The following is a 16,710-nucleotide window of genomic DNA, read 5'->3' as shown; positions in this document are numbered from 1 at the left end:
GAAAAGCACACGGAGGGACCGCAGTAATAATAAAAAGCGACATTAAACATCACCTACACAGCCAAGTCAGTAAGGAACATATACAAGCAACCACCGTTACAGTACAAACTAGCAGCAACCATTTTCAGTTGTCAGCAGTATACGTACCGTCGAGAAACAAAATTACACCTCAAAAGTGGGAAGAGTACCTTCAACAATTAGGTGATAAGTTTATCGCAGCGGGAGACTACAATGCAAAGCACACAATACGGGGATCAAGAATCATTACACCTCGAGGTAGAACCTTGGAAAAATACATTAGAAACAATAACCTCAATATACTATCCACAGGAAGACCGACATACTGGCCGACAGACCTGAGCAAAACACCTGACCTACTTGATTTTGCAGTTACAAAGGGACTAAACGCAAATAAACTAAATATAGCACCCAGCCTCGAGCTTAGCTCCGACCATACACCCATAATAATTACATATAGAAAAAAACCAAAACTTCAAAACAATCCAGAGACATTAAGCAACAAAACAACCAATTGGCAAACATTTAAAGAAATAATTGAGAGCAAAATCAACTGCAACATCCCATTGAAAACACCTGAACACATCGAACAAGCAGTAACAACACTTACAGAAACTATTCAGGAAGCAGCATGGGCAACCACCATACCTGAATCAACAAATAGACAAACAAAAATCATTCCGCCAGACATCCTCGAAAAAATCAGAGAAAAAAGAAAAGCGAAAGCAAAATGGCAAAAACATAGAACAAAAGGAAACAAAAAACACCTAAACAAACTTGCAAAAGAAATAAAAAACAAAATAAAAGAACACAACAACGAGTTCACAAAATTCATAGAGTCACGAGAACACAAACTACTCCCTATGGAAAACAATAAAAAAAATAAAGAAGCCAATAAAACAAGTCCCAGCAATCAGAAAAGCAGATAACACATGGGCAAGAAGCAATGAAGAACAAGCGGAAGAATTTGCCAACCACCTAAGCAACACATTCACACCCCATAATATCAATAACAGCAACCTCAATTGTCATACCAACGAGGATGCAGTAACCACTAGTACCTCAACCGACAAACACTACATCATACCTAAAACAACAGAACAAGAAATTAGAAACATAATCGAAAAAACAAAAAACAATAAAGCACCAGGAATCGACCTAATCAATGGTAAAATTCTAAAAAACCTACCTCCAAAAGCGGTACGACTAATCACAATAATTTACAATGCAATATTAAGAATACAATACTATCCCAAACTATGGAAACTAGCACAGATCAAAATGCTACCTAAGCCAGGCAAAGACCCACACCAAACAGCATCATACAGACCAATTTCACTACTTCCTGTACTATCCAAAATACTAGAAAAAATAATTTACGCCCGCTTAAAACAAATAACAGATAAGGAAAAACTGATACCAGATCACCAATTTGGATTCAGAAACAAACACTCTACGATAGAGCAAATGCACAGACTCACTAACGAAGTAATAACAGCACTAGAAAGCAAAGAATACTGTACAGCACTCTTTATGGACATAGAGAAGGCATTCGATAAAATAAACCAGGAAAGCCTTCTACAAACAATCAGGAAACAATTTCCGAAACAAATATACCATTTATTAAAATCGTACTTAAGCAGCAGAACCTTTATAGTAAAAATTAAAGATTCATGCTCTGAAGTTAAATATATCAAGGCAGGGGTTCCGCAAGGAAGCGTCCTAGGACCAATGCTATACACATTATACACGGCCAACATACCAACAACCACCAATAACAAAATATTGACATTTGCGGATGACACAGCTGTACTAGTCAGGCACACGAACCCTGTAACAGCAGTCACATTACTACAAGAACATATCACAAAAATAGAAAAGTGGCTTCAAGATAAACAAATTAAAGCAAACCCCGATAAATGCAACCACATTACATTCACACTGCGAAAACAGATACCACCAAACATTACACTAAACGGCACGCAAATAACACAAACAAGGCAAGTCAAATACCTAGGACTCCACCTAGATACACGATTTACATGGAAACAACATATTAAATCAATAATATACAAAATACAGACAGCAAGGAGACAAATGCAATGGTTAACAAGTCGAAAATCCAAACTAAGCATAGAAAACAAACTAAAAATATACAAAACAATTATAAAACCAGTCTGGACGTGCGGAATACCACTATGGGGAACAGCAGCAATGTGCCATATAAACAAAATAGAGTTAATCCAAGCTAAAATCCTCAGAACAATAGTAAACGCACCATGGTACGTCAGAAACGAAGATATACGGAAAGACCTTGGAATACCAGCGGTCAAGGAGGAGATTAGCAGATACGCAAGAAGGTACAGAGAAAGAGTAGCAACGCACCCGAATCGGCTAGCAGCGGAAACGATCAACACATCAAACATAGAAAGAAGACTAAAAAGGAAACACCCAACAGATCTCACAAAGGACACAACCTAACAAACACGAAGATGGTACCCTGCTGGGGGTAACCACCCACATGCTATATTATTACAACAGCAAGATATAACATTTTACCCAATGTCCTACTGGACAAATTGTACAATTCAAATAAATAAATAGAAAAAAAATCTATTGCCTTTGTACTAATTTATTTAGTTCGTCTGAAACGATTTAGTAAAAGCTTTCCCATAGACTGCATCAAGAAAATGGTCCTCTTGTGTGTATTTTGTTAAAAAATACAGTGGAAAGCGCAATGTAAACTTTCAAGCACCTGCTATTAACATAAATTTATCCATGCACTATTTGTGTAATTTTGATCGCTCTTTCTTTGTTTTCATCTTTTTATGCTATTAAATAATCATTTTATAAATCAAGTATTATCTTAAAAATTTTGTCTATGCTTCGGCAAATTTAATGCGTTAAAATATTATTAATAAAATTATAGTGTTATTGACGAAAATAAGTAGGTAAGGCACAGTATATATACGGTCAGACAACGTAATTTAAACTTGATGAATTTCTTCCTAAAGGATTCCTTCGCAAAAATTGTTGGTTCTATTGAAATTTTAATAATGAGTCTTCTGAAACTAATTCTCATATTGAGTTATTATATAATTAAATTACATTGCAACGTTTGAAACAAAAAGCTTGATGTATGCGATTCAATTACGATTTTCGGTCATATTTTTCTTCATTTAATATATTATATGAAATTACTTGCTGTTAATCAAAATTGTTAATATATTTTGTGTGTATTTTGTTATTCTATGACGGTAAAAAAATATAAATGAAATGCTTCACTTTTCGATGAAATAAATTGGAAAGATGAAATATTATTTTAGTAACATGTGTAGCGGCGAATGAGCTAGAGGACAATTCAAATCATGTTGTTGTTTTACCTCGGAGTATCATAATATGATATCGGAATATCGTTAGGATACACATAATGTGATAATAAATAAACTCCGGGTAAAACAATGTCATCGCTACGTGCAACTGTCAAACGAAGACGAATTTGAATTTTCCGGCTCTCCCCCGACCAGTATAAATTAAACAGACGCGATCGTAAGCAGTTCAGTTACCAACGAGTTATCAGCGATCTTATTAGCGGCTTACACACTGTCTTTAGCGAGTCCGTAGTACGAGCGTCTTAGCGAATATTGTCTGTACTATTTATTAATTATTTTAAAACATACTTGATGGTTTCAACTTCAATTTATCGCGTCATTTAAATAACAAACCACACAACCATCCTCCACATATGTCATATGTAAATATATTATTATTCAAGTTTGATTAACAAATATACGACGAAGAATAGATATTTATAATAAATTTAATAGTATAAAACGAAAAAAATAATCTGTGATCCATTTACACATACATAGTATGAAAATTGTGAGATATTACGTTATAAATACGTTAAAAAGGTTCATTCTTTATTTTTGCAATCATTTAAATCTAAATTTCGATTAAAATTCTTTTAAGGATTATTCATTATATTGTTCATAGTATATAATTTTCCAGTAATGTTACCAATTATTTTCTATCAATTAGGTAATAAGGAAGATTATTCTTCTCTTATTATTATATTCTACAACCGATAAAAATTGCATTCGCTTTTCTCTAACCATCTGTATAACTAAATAGCTATTTCGACTCATACATGAATCCATTTCGTTCTACCTAACCAATTCGAAGCAACCAAGTTCTACAAACAGTTCCATATCGCATAATTACCTTAGTTCCTAATTGAATAAACGACACGAAACAGTCAAATGTGTTTCGAAATATTCGAATTTGGGAAACATCGTAATAAAATCACGGGAATGGATATCATGAGAGAGTCGGAAATCTAATTAGAGAAAGATTTGTGAAATTGTAAAAAAAAGATCAGTAATTACAAACATTTTTCGTAATTAAAACAATTTTCTATACTCTTTTAAACATATTTTCATGTAATCAAAAATTAAAATGACTAACCTTTAATGAGTAAAATATCAAAATGTGAAATGTAGCCTAGAAATAGATTATCTAGAAAATTTATAAATACATTAGAGAAAAAAATATAAAAAATATACATTTGAAGTTTATAATATTTAAAGACCAACTTCATACATTAAGAAGCAAAAAATAATGAGAAAAGATAATAAAATTCCAAAATTTATTAAAAGATTATTAATTTAGTTTTTGCACGACTAAATAAAAACATGAATTAACATAAATATCCACACTTTAACAATTACCATTGCAAGCATTTAAAATGATAAAAATGTTTCTCGAGCATTTAGTCATATTCCGGGCCAATTTAATCTCAGCAATACCGCATTTCGAATTGCATTTCAATTTAATATTCTGTAACACTATCTTCTTGCATTTAGAGGCTAACCAGCCAATTTTTCGTCTTTGCCCTTTTCTGTATACTTTTTAGCCATCTTCTTCTGTTTCTTCGCAGAAGGCAGGAATTCTACGGCTGGAAAAAAGTGTTTTTGTTCCGCTCCGGCACATAAGCTTGGCACTTCGCCAGATCTTAAAAATGCAGCTCGAGAGGATGGCCTCCGCTTATTTCTCGAATTAACCCAGAGCACCGACTCATAATCGTTTTCGGGTTGTGATTTCTCTCGAAAAGGGAAGATACGAAATTTTTCTGTGGTTGACTAGTGCCATAGACCATCAATACGAAACTGGCTACACAATATCATATTGTTCCTTCAGCCACTAATGAAGTCATGTAAATTGAGTACAATTGGAAGCTTAATTGCATCGTTGAAAACGATATCCCTCTCTAACCGAATTCAACGACGAATTTCGATGAATTAATTGGCGAATCAAGTCCCTGTTATACGAGTACACATTTTAATCAACGTTGTGCTTGCGGCTTTTTGTTAATTATGACTTTTCGTTGATGATAAAATGACAACTTGTACACTGTAAACAGTGTGATTGATATTTAAAATGAACTTTGTAGTTATTGTTATTATACTAGATATTAGTAAATTATGAAATAGAAGAAGATATTCTGTACTCATTATTAAAGTATACTCTACTGATTAAAAGTTCTTTCGAATTAAAAAATTCGGAGAAGTATTAATTTGCTATTTTGATATTTTAAAAAATTTTTCGATAAACAGCTTTGTCGTGGCATTCATTTCTAATTAATAATAAGATTAGCAAATTATTCAATATAGATGCAATTAGAAATGTGATTCCAAATCCTTCTCTAGTAATGTATAATAAGTATATTTCAATTAAAAAAAATTTTCTTTGGGTTCTAAATACTTCTTCTTTAAATTAATGCTTCACACTGTATATTAAATAAAATAAATATTATATAAAAATGGTATTCTGTTCTGAAAAAAAATGTTTTGTATTTTCAATTTACAATTTTACTTTACGAACGCAATAGCTTTTCTAAACGAGTTTCTTTTTTTTCTATTTATTTATTTGAATTGTACAATTTGTCCAGTAGGACATTGGGTAAAATGTTATATCTTGCTGTTGTAATAATATAGCATGTGGGTGGTTACCCCCAGCGGGGTACCATCTTCGTGTTTGTTAGGTTGTGTCCTTTGTGAGATCTGTTGGGTGTTTCCTTTTTAGTCTTCTTTCTATGTTTGATGTGTTGATCGTTTCCGCTGCTAGCCGATTCGGGTGCGTTGCTACTCTTTCTCTGTACCTTCTTGCGTATCTGCTAATCTCCTCCTTGACCGCTGGTATTCCAAGGTCTTTCCGTATATCTTCGTTTCTGACGTACCATGGTGCGTTTACTATTGTTCTGAGGATTTTAGCTTGGATTAACTCTATTTTGTTTATATGGCACATTGCTGCTGTTCCCCATAGTGGTATTCCGCACGTCCAGACTGGTTTTATAATTGTTTTGTATATTTTTAGTTTGTTTTCTATGCTTAGTTTGGATTTTCGACTTGTTAACCATTGCATTTGTCTCCTTGCTGTCTGTATTTTGTATATTATTGATTTAATATGTTGTTTCCATGTAAATCGTGTATCTAGGTGGAGTCCTAGGTATTTGACTTGCCTTGTTTGTGTTATTTGCGTGCCGTTTAGTGTAATGTTTGGTGGTATCTGTTTTCGCAGTGTGAATGTAATGTGGTTGCATTTATCGGGGTTTGCTTTAATTTGTTTATCTTGAAGCCACTTTTCTATTTTTGTGATATGTTCTTGTAGTAATGTGACTGCTGTTACAGGGTTCGTGTGCCTGACTAGTACAGCTGTGTCATCCGCAAATGTCAATATTTTGTTATTGGTGGTTGTTGGTATGTTGGCCGTGTATAATGTGTATAGCATTGGTCCTAGGACGCTTCCTTGCGGAACCCCTGCCTTGATATATTTAACTTCAGAGCATGAATCTTTAATTTTTACTATAAAGGTTCTGCTGCTTAAGTACGATTTTAATAAATGGTATATTTGTTTCGGAAATTGTTTCCTGATTGTTTGTAGAAGGCTTTCCTGGTTTATTTTATCGAATGCCTTCTCTATGTCCATAAAGAGTGCTGTACAGTATTCTTTGCTTTCTAGTGCTGTTATTACTTCGTTAGTGAGTCTGTGCATTTGCTCTATCGTAGAGTGTTTGTTTCTGAATCCAAATTGGTGATCTGGTATCAGTTTTTCCTTATCTGTTATTTGTTTTAAGCGGGCGTAAATTATTTTTTCTAGTATTTTGGATAGTACAGGAAGTAGTGAAATTGGTCTGTATGATGCTGTTTGGTGTGGGTCTTTGCCTGGCTTAGGTAGCATTTTGATCTGTGCTAGTTTCCATAGTTTGGGATAGTATTGTATTCTTAATATTGCATTGTAAATTATTGTGATTAGTCGTACCGCTTTTGGAGGTAGGTTTTTTAGAATTTTACCATTGATTAGGTCGATTCCTGGTGCTTTATTGTTTTTTGTTTTTTCGATTATGTTTCTAATTTCTTGTTCTGTTGTTTTAGGTATGATGTAGTGTTTGTCGGTTGAGGTACTAGTGGTTACTGCATCCTCGTTGGTATGACAATTGAGGTTGCTGTTATTGATATTATGGGGTGTGAATGTGTTGCTTAGGTGGTTGGCAAATTCTTCCGCTTGTTCTTCATTGCTTCTTGCCCATGTGTTATCTGCTTTTCTGATTGCTGGGACTTGTTTTATTGGCTTCTTTATTTTTTTTATTGTTTTCCATAGGGAGTAGTTTGTGTTCTCGTGACTCTATGAATTTTGTGAACTCGTTGTTGTGTTCTTTTATTTTGTTTTTTATTTCTTTTGCAAGTTTGTTTAGGTGTTTTTTGTTTCCTTTTGTTCTATGTTTTTGCCATTTTGCTTTCGCTTTTCTTTTTTCTCTGATTTTTTCGAGGATGTCTGGCGGAATGATTTTTGTTTGTCTATTTGTTGATTCAGGTATGGTGGTTGCCCATGCTGCTTCCTGAATAGTTTCTGTAAGTGTTGTTACTGCTTGTTCGATGTGTTCAGGTGTTTTCAATGGGATGTTGCAGTTGATTTTGCTCTCAATTATTTCTTTAAATGTTTGCCAATTGGTTGTTTTGTTGCTTAATGTCTCTGGATTGTTTTGAAGTTTTGGTTTTTTTCTATATGTAATTATTATGGGTGTATGGTCGGAGCTAAGCTCGAGGCTGGGTGCTATATTTAGTTTATTTGCGTTTAGTCCCTTTGTAACTGCAAAATCAAGTAGGTCAGGTGTTTTGCTCAGGTCTGTCGGCCAGTATGTCGGTCTTCCTGTGGATAGTATATTGAGGTTATTGTTTCTAATGTATTTTTCCAAGGTTCTACCTCGAGGTGTAATGATTCTTGATCCCCGTATTGTGTGCTTTGCATTGTAGTCTCCCGCTGCGATAAACTTATCACCTAATTGTTGAAGGTACTCTTCCCACTTTTGAGGTGTAATTTTGTTTCTCGACGGTACGTATACTGCTGACAACTGAAAATGGTTGCTGCTAGTTTGTACTGTAACGGTGGTTGCTTGTATATGTTCCTTACTGACTTGGCTGTGTAGGTGATGTTTAATGTCGCTTTTTATTATTACTGCGGTCCCTCCGTGTGCTTTTCCTGAGGGATGCTTGGTGTCATAAATGGTGTAGTACGGAATTTTTAAATAGCTTTTTGTAGTGAAGTGCGTTTCTGATACGAGTAGTATATCTATGTTGTTACTGTACAGGTATGTTTTGGTTTCTAGGGCCCTTTGTTGTAGGCCGTTAGAGTTCCAGGCTGTTATTTGAAGCGTGTCCATTTTTATTTCTTATTTTTTGCTCAGCATGTTTGTGAGTAGTTGTAGCATAAGTGTTATTTGTTCCGTTTGCTGGCTGAGGGTTGAGTTTTGTTCGATTATCATTTTTGTAAGTATATCAGTATTTTTAATTGATTGTTTTAGTAGTTCTTTGATTTCTGTAGTGTCCTCGGTGTTGTTGGTTTGACCCTGATTGTTAATGGGCGTTTCTTGTCTGATATTTTGTGTTACTTGCGCGTAACTTCGGTTTACTTGGATGTCTGTGTTTCTGATTGTAGATTTTATTTCATTTTGAGTTTTCAATGTTGCTTTGTTTTCCGTTGTATTTTGTTGTTGTTGGTAGTTATCAACTGATCTATTGCGAAGTGGTGGAAACAGTTTACGTTGTAGTTGTTTCCCGATTTCACATCCTTTATAGCTGGCTGGGTGGTTTCCGTTACAATTGTAACATCTAACTTCCTCAATTTTTCCTGTGTATGGGCAGTGTTTTGTTAAATGGTTTTTTGCACATTTAACACATACTGGGCTTCTATTGCAATAGTTTTGTGTGTGTATAAAATAGTTTATTGTTGGCACCGCATGCATTAAGGTATTTCTTTTTTGTAGCGTGGTGGTTCCACTGTTACTATAGTGTTTAGGATTTTTTTGATTTCGTATATTGCTTTATTGTTAGTTCCCGGTTCTAGTTCAATTAGGAATAATGGTAGTGGTTGTTTGGTGTCATACCTGGTCATATTATTGATTTTTCTTATTATGTGTCCTATTTTTTTTAGTTCCTCACTTAATTTTTCTAAGTTGGTTTTTGGATGTAGTCCTCTTATGACTGCTTTGTAGCTCCTTTCTGTTTTGAGCTGGTACGTGTGGTATATGGCATTTTTCTCCTTAAGTTCGTTTATTACTTTTCTATAGCTTTCTGGGGAGTTTGTTTGGATTTTTACCTGTTCCAGTTTTACTTGTTTCATTGTGTAATTTTCCTTCCCAGCTATGTTGTTTAATCTATCAATAAGCGGGTCTATTATTTGCGCCTCGACAAATATTGGTGGTGGTTTTGTAATGTGTGTTGGTTGAGTTGTGATTTTGCTTGTTGGGTCATCGTCTATTTCTTCCGTTAGCGAGCTGAAGGAATTTCTTAATGGTAATTCTTGCAGCCATCGCTGCTTTTCTGATTCTATATTACCTATAATTTTTCTTTTTTTATTATAGGTTGCCACCTTCCAGCTTCCATCCTGTTGTGTTGTTTCTTTGTTCGTTTTCATTTCCACTTCAGTTGTATCTGAGCAGTCCTGATCTTGATTTATTTATTGATTTGGCTTTGTTGTGTCTGTTGTTTTGTTTATATAATATTGTTCGTCTTTATTAATTATCTTTATTGGTATAACTTTCATTTTGTTTTTCTTTATAGTCTTCTTAATGGAAAACGCAGGTTTCCAACATTTAGCTATGGGCGTAGCCGTTCGTGTATTTATTTTAGTCACTTTCCGCACTTTTATGACGCACTGTACCACCGCTGCTTCACGTCTTCTCAGCTCGGCTGCTCGGGCAGAACTCCCTAAACTAGTGAAGCTATGAATCGAAATCACAGGTCGCGATGGAAATCAGTCGATTTATGATATTCATGTGTGACGTACGGTTATAACTATCTAAGTTATTCACTGTCAAAGTTTGAATTCGCGTGTTACAAATCTAAGCACTTCCACTCCAACGTATTGTATAGCTCTTGTGCTATTTTACTGCGTTTTGTGTGAGTATATACTCCAATGCTATATACCGACTGTTCGAAAAGCACACTTCACATCGACAAAAACGTTAAAAACCTTTATTGAGTTATTTCCGTTCATTTTTTCGTTTCCGCTATTCATGGTCGAGATTTAGATCGATGAGAAATTATGGAATTACGCTAAATTGCGTACTAATTTCCACACTCAATCAATTACACTCACCATATCATTCACTAATTACACATTAATAAAAATATTGAAATCTTATTATAATATTACAATTCATAATATTTATTGCATGAAATTATTGCTAAACATAAGTTATTATTAAGAAATTTATTTGTTTCTTCAAATTCATGCATCACGTTCCAAAACAACCACATTATAGCATTACAGTATCAATCAAAATTCTCACAATCAGATTCCAAACTATGCTGTAATTCACTGGAGGAGTCAAACAAGTCTGCGAACAGAAAAGCAATTCCCCGGTCTTGTTCTTTGTCCCCGAGGAATTTTCTCCTCTTCAGCATCTCTCTCTCGTCGCTTTCTCCTCTTGAACAGCGTCCATCGGTCTCCTTCGGCCAAACTTCCTCGTGTAGCCCCCGTAATTAATAGTTAGTTGGTTTTAAAGTTCAAGTTTCTCCTTTCTCGCTCGCCTTTCCATACATACACTACGACTTTCCATTAATCAATTTCTTCTGGGCGACAAGTTTACCTTATTCTGGTGTGTAACACTCCACTTTATTTACCTTGGTGCGTCCGCAGGCTGGAAATCCTGTCGTCTTGTCGTTTTTCCATGTAAATCCGCCGTGCAAACGTTAATTTATTTCTCGACCAAGTATCGCCGCGGTTATTGAGAAAGCTTTGCTTTCTTTGTTTTTTTCCTTAATTAGCAAAAAATCCCTGCACGAAGAAAATTATATCCAGAATGTTTGCGAAAGTCTCGAGGTTATTTTCATTTAATTTGCTAAGATTGATAGATTCGTGGTTAAGAGTGAATTCTAGAGTAGTTATATTTTAAACTCATTTTTTATTTGTTTTATTCTTAAAAATCAAACTTACTAACGTAACTCATTTAAAAAGTTATTTCATTAACAATAAGAAATTGTTTTATGATTGTAAGCTTACATAATGTTACATGTTTTATGATTCAGCAAGCTTACATAAAAATAATTGATAGAACTTACCCACTAAGAAAGGAAGTTATGAGGAAATATTTGATCCACAAGAAGCTTCAACAAAAGCTCTTCCAATAAGATTGCTGAACAAACTAAAAGGTACCTTCAATAAATCTTCTGAATAAACTAAAAAATGCAACGTAATACAAAATTTATAAAAAGGAGCGCAGCCAATTTTTTTACTCTTGTGAACAAAAAACTTCTGCAAAAATGTTTATATTGCAATTTAAATATATAAAACATACCGAGTTAACTGCATGAACATTAAAAAAAAAGAACATCATGCTGTTATGCTCGTGAAATTTCATTCCGGTTTAAGTGTTTTTGTATTGGCCCATTTAGTTTTGCTCTTGCGCAGCTCTTATTGCCAATGACAGAGAAACTCGAGAAGGAAGTAGGAACGTGACATTGTTTCGTGGTCGATGCACGCTGTCGTAAAACGATTTTAGATTTTACGCGTTGAATGTGGCTGATAGAATGGGCTTTGGTAAAAACCAGCCGGAAACAGCAGCGGCGGAAGCCTCTGACCGACGCGACGTGTCGGATGTGTCCCACTGGGATTTTGTGGAAATTTTCGGTAGTGATGTCCGTGCTCATTGTTTTGCTCTTTGTGTATCTTTTCTTTTCTTTCTGCCTTTTTTGACAATCATAACAGCAGTTTCTTGCGATTACTTATTACTGTGAAAAAATAAAAAAAATTTATTGAAATTGTAAGCATGTTTTTTAAACAAATTATAATACATGTCTTTAGTAATCATTTTATGAATTATTAATTTGTTTTCTTATGTAATGATCGCTCCTATTTTATAAAAATTAAATCAATATTTGGCCTCATAATACAATAGAGGAGAAAATGAAAAGTTTTTTTATTAAATTTGCACACGATATTTATAATAATTTCTTTATTAAATCTCGTTAATTTATCAAGTACGAAACGAATTGTTATGACATATACAATACAAACGACAGGAATAAAGAAATAAGTATGGGGAAAAGAAAATTATGCTTTAATGATATATTTTTGTAATTTTTGTTATAGTAGTTTTAAAGGAAACAGTATATATAAATTATACAAAAGTTACGGTAAAGATTTGTCAGGTATATCAAATAAGTTCAACTCGTTGGTCAAATAAAGTAAACCACACAATATAACAATATTTTATAAACAATACACATAAAATAATTAAATAAAACGAAAAAATAATTACGAAGTTTTTTAGTATTATCTATTGAGAAGATAGTCTCTTGACTATGAAGACTCTTGTGTGCCCTTAACAATGCATTTTGTTTTAAATCCATATCTCAATTGGTTCTGAAGATATAACGTATGATAGACGTAAGTAAAAACGTACAGCTATTAAAAATGACAGCCTGCAACGGTCCGATCTACATTTTTCCCAGGAAATGCGTACGCTTAGTAGTAGTAAGAGTAAAAAGAATCCAGACGCTGTCTATCAATGATCAGCACGCTATTGACGAGGTTGTGATTACGGTACAAGTGAGACGTCCGAGCGTGCGAGATAGACACCGATAGGGAATTATTAAAAAAAATCGGTCCTCTTCAAACGATGATATTTCAACAACGGAAAGACGGATCGACATGAAACAAAAAGTATTTTTCAGGAAAGAATTTACTTTTTTCAACGACACCAATAGAACTTTAATATTTCCATTAGCTTTACAATAGTAACTATTTAAACTTTTAGTAGTTTTAATAGGTGTTACTTGTATATTTATGATTTATTAGACTAAACGTATACATCTTTTTATTAATACCATTTATAATGGTACTATTAGTAGTTTTTATAATAATCATAATGCAAAACTATATGTATGCTGGAAAGTTTTGAACTAAACAATTCGATAGAAACTTTAGTAATTGATATTACATTAAATTATATTCGTCCATTAAATTATGTAAGGTGCATTGTTTTTAGTGTAATTCGTAGAATTACAATTAATTTTAAGTAATATTAATGAAATTGGTGCGCCGTAACAACTAACAAAAGTTCTGAATTTCATAAACTAGATACAAAATTAGAATTTAATATGTAAAACAGCAAGTGACCTATTTTTCACAGATTTGTTTATTACGAACGTATGGTATAAAAAATTAAAAAATAAATTGTAGAAAATAATACTTGAGATTGTTATTTTTCTTTACATTTTCCAATTTATTGGTTTTAGCATTGCTTCTAAGGAGCTTTATTATATAAACCTTAAACAAAAATTTCATATTACAATATCTTAAGAATATCCTTTCGTGTAGTTGAACTCCACATCACCATAATTTCATTTGTATCCATATTACATACCGTTTCGACTGATGTAACCAGAAATTTCCATTTCGAACGTTCTAAACGAGTTCCCACATTTGAAACCAAAACGAGTATGTAATTGTATGATATTCGCTTTAAAGCAAGAAGTTCTCTTGGGTTCGCGGTGGGAAAATTAATTGGGAAAACCAACGCAAATGCTGGTGATGTCTCGAATGAAGGCACAAGCAGACGGCTTCGTGATCTCCAATAACAATGATAAACGGTCGGTATGCAGATCTAGCGATCCGAAATTGTACTATGCATAACCTGACGACATTTTGTGAAATTAGGAACGTATGTACGCCAACAGGCATGCGAAGGGTGTTCGGATCTGCATTGGCAATGCGACCAGCTTGAACGTTCACGTTGCAACTCTTTCCACGCAAATGCAACGGACCATTATTTCGATTAAAATAGTTTCGACCGACCATTTGTAATCCCGTAAAAATTTTTAGCACATGTGAAATACTCTGACTGGAGATATATCTGTAGTCTTTTTGCTTTTGAAAAAGATTTTGTTTTTAAAAAAGAATCCTAGAAAAATATCCCATTTTTTGAGAGAGAATTGGGAGAAAATATTGATTTAAATTTCTCTCTCGGCAAAAAAATATAGATTGGGGTTAAGTAACTAGATTCGGTACAGTGATGAGTTTGGAGCATTTTAAAGTTAAGAATTTGAAGAAATTGCTTAATATTCTCATTAAAGTATTGTGGATTATGTTGTGTAGGCTAAAATAGGACGAAATAAATAACAAATCTATATTTTCTATGTACCAAATAAATTTCTGGAAATTGTTTAATATTATTATTAATTATCATTATCAAGGTAGTGATATGTGTAAGTTCTGAAAGAAGAGGAAAAGAAAGAAATAAATGGAAAAGGTGATAATTAATTTAAGTACGGTGAAACTGAACCTTCTTAAGCTCAAAAAGATAAAAAAATGGTTAATATTGTTAAAAGTACTTTCTCTCGCTCTCTCTCTCTCTCTCTCTCTCTCTCTCTCTCTGAAAATGAAAAAATGAATAAATTTATCAGTAGAATTTTTGCAAGTTTACGTCGAGCGACACTCTGCCCAAGACCTGGCCACACACCGCGGGCAAGATGGTAACCAGATGTCCGCTCGTCCTTACTGCGTACCCTCAATATTTTCAAGTACCCTCCATAAATCTAAGGAATTTCCTTGTCGAGGTCCTTCAGACCGAACAAATATCCTATTTCTAAATCGCCTTCTAAAGAGTATTGTCTACTACAGCTTGACACGGGAAAGTTAGTTTTTCTCACGTATGATGCTTCCCACCAGCAACTTTCTATCGAGGGCGGCTAAGGCCCTTCCTAGTCCACCAACCTTCTTTTACCCAATCAGAAGCAATGTCTACTGCCCTCACTTTCCTAACCAAAATTATCATCAACAAATCCGATGATCCCTTGCGTTAGACACACCCACGACTAGCTTTCCTCCGATACAGCATCGTCACTTTAACTCACTTCTCCTACGACATTAGGAGAGTCAAGTCAACGACTTCTCCTGCAACATCAGGAGGGTCAAGTCAACTTCTTCTACACGGCGAGGAAAGTCAACATGTCATTATCGGGCTTCTATACGTAAAACAATTACTTACTTAACTTGTACATACGCATCAGTGTAACTATTCTCTCTACAAAGTTGTTGGAATAAACATTAAGTTATACCTGTTAATTCAGTGTAACTACTCAATTAAACCACCTCTATTATCCTAACCGAAATAGGGGATCGATCATTTCTTGGCGTCGATTATCTAATCGTAACGGGAATTTACGACTCCCGTTGACGCGCTTCCTCGCGATCGCGTCTCTCCGCGAATGGTCGAAACAGCAAGAATCTTACGAATTTTTGTGATCTAATGATCAACCAGGAAACGTCAAAATCGTCGAAGGATTCTCATGTGGGAAAATTAAGATTTTTGCAACGGAATTGACCCTGCAGCTATTACACGGTCCTATTAACGCGAAGGTAGCCACGTCTAGGCCAAAGATCTCGCGAAATTTAGGGGGACAGCTTCAGTCTGCCGGGTTCCATGACTATATCTCTCGTTGATGGAACGTTAGGGGACAATAATTGCCTGACTGGACCGGACCAACCTTCTCTAGCTCGCTTCCTGGTTCTATTGAAGGCTTTATTGCGCGCTCTGCCAGCCTCTCAATTCAGTAGAACGAGTCGACGACGTTAATCCGCATCTCAGATTGTACAAAGATTTCGGGACATTGCCACGACTGCTCGCTTGATTGAACGTTCAATGTAGGTTCATGTGAATTATTGACAGAAATCTATGATGTGAACTATATGTTAAAATATTGTGGATTGTTTCATAGTTTGTTCGATACAGGATGATGGTTTAAGCGGATGTCTTTCTTAATAGAAATGGAAATGGAAATATATACGACACGGTCGCTAGAAAAACGCGTCAGCGAGAGGCGTAAATTTTCGCTACGATTCTGTTAATCGACGCCGCGAAATAGTCGTTCCTCTGTTTCGATTAGGATAACAGAGGTGGTTTAATGAATTTAACACTGTATTAACAGGTTAACATAAAATAATATATTTAACAATAATATGATGAATATATTACAGAAAGTTGACTCGACTTTACGATATCTCTCAATGTATTCGTTAGACTTTGTGATTTTGATTTCGCTCGTCAGACTTCTCGATGTATAACGTTTGGCCCGTCAGAAGGGACTGATTGTCTCTCGATCGTTTCTTTGTCTTGTTTGGAAGACGACC

General features: G+C 34.5%; 1 protein-coding gene and 1 long non-coding RNA gene across 7 annotated transcripts in view; one reads left to right on the top strand and one right to left on the bottom strand.

The window, feature by feature from the left end:
• LOC138182791 (protein eva-1) overlaps positions 1-16,710 on the top strand; it is a 334,209-nt gene that overhangs the window by 277,041 nt on the left and 40,458 nt on the right. The window lies entirely within an intron of this gene.
• LOC138182469 (uncharacterized) lies at positions 11,091-11,794 on the bottom strand. The gene is made up of 3 exons (XR_011173802.1): positions 11,640-11,794; positions 11,202-11,355; positions 11,091-11,123 (listed from the first exon to the last, which is right to left on the bottom strand). It is a non-coding gene; the product is annotated as an uncharacterized LOC138182469 (long non-coding RNA).

The sequence above is a fragment of the Bombus flavifrons genome, chromosome 8, assembly GCF_040668555.2.
Source record: "Bombus flavifrons isolate JBK064 chromosome 8, iyBomFlav1_principal, whole genome shotgun sequence".
NCBI classification, from domain to species: domain Eukaryota; kingdom Metazoa; phylum Arthropoda; class Insecta; order Hymenoptera; family Apidae; genus Bombus; species Bombus flavifrons.
The sequence above is the reverse complement of the archived record's forward strand: the minus strand, read 5'-3'. Positions and strand labels throughout refer to the sequence as shown.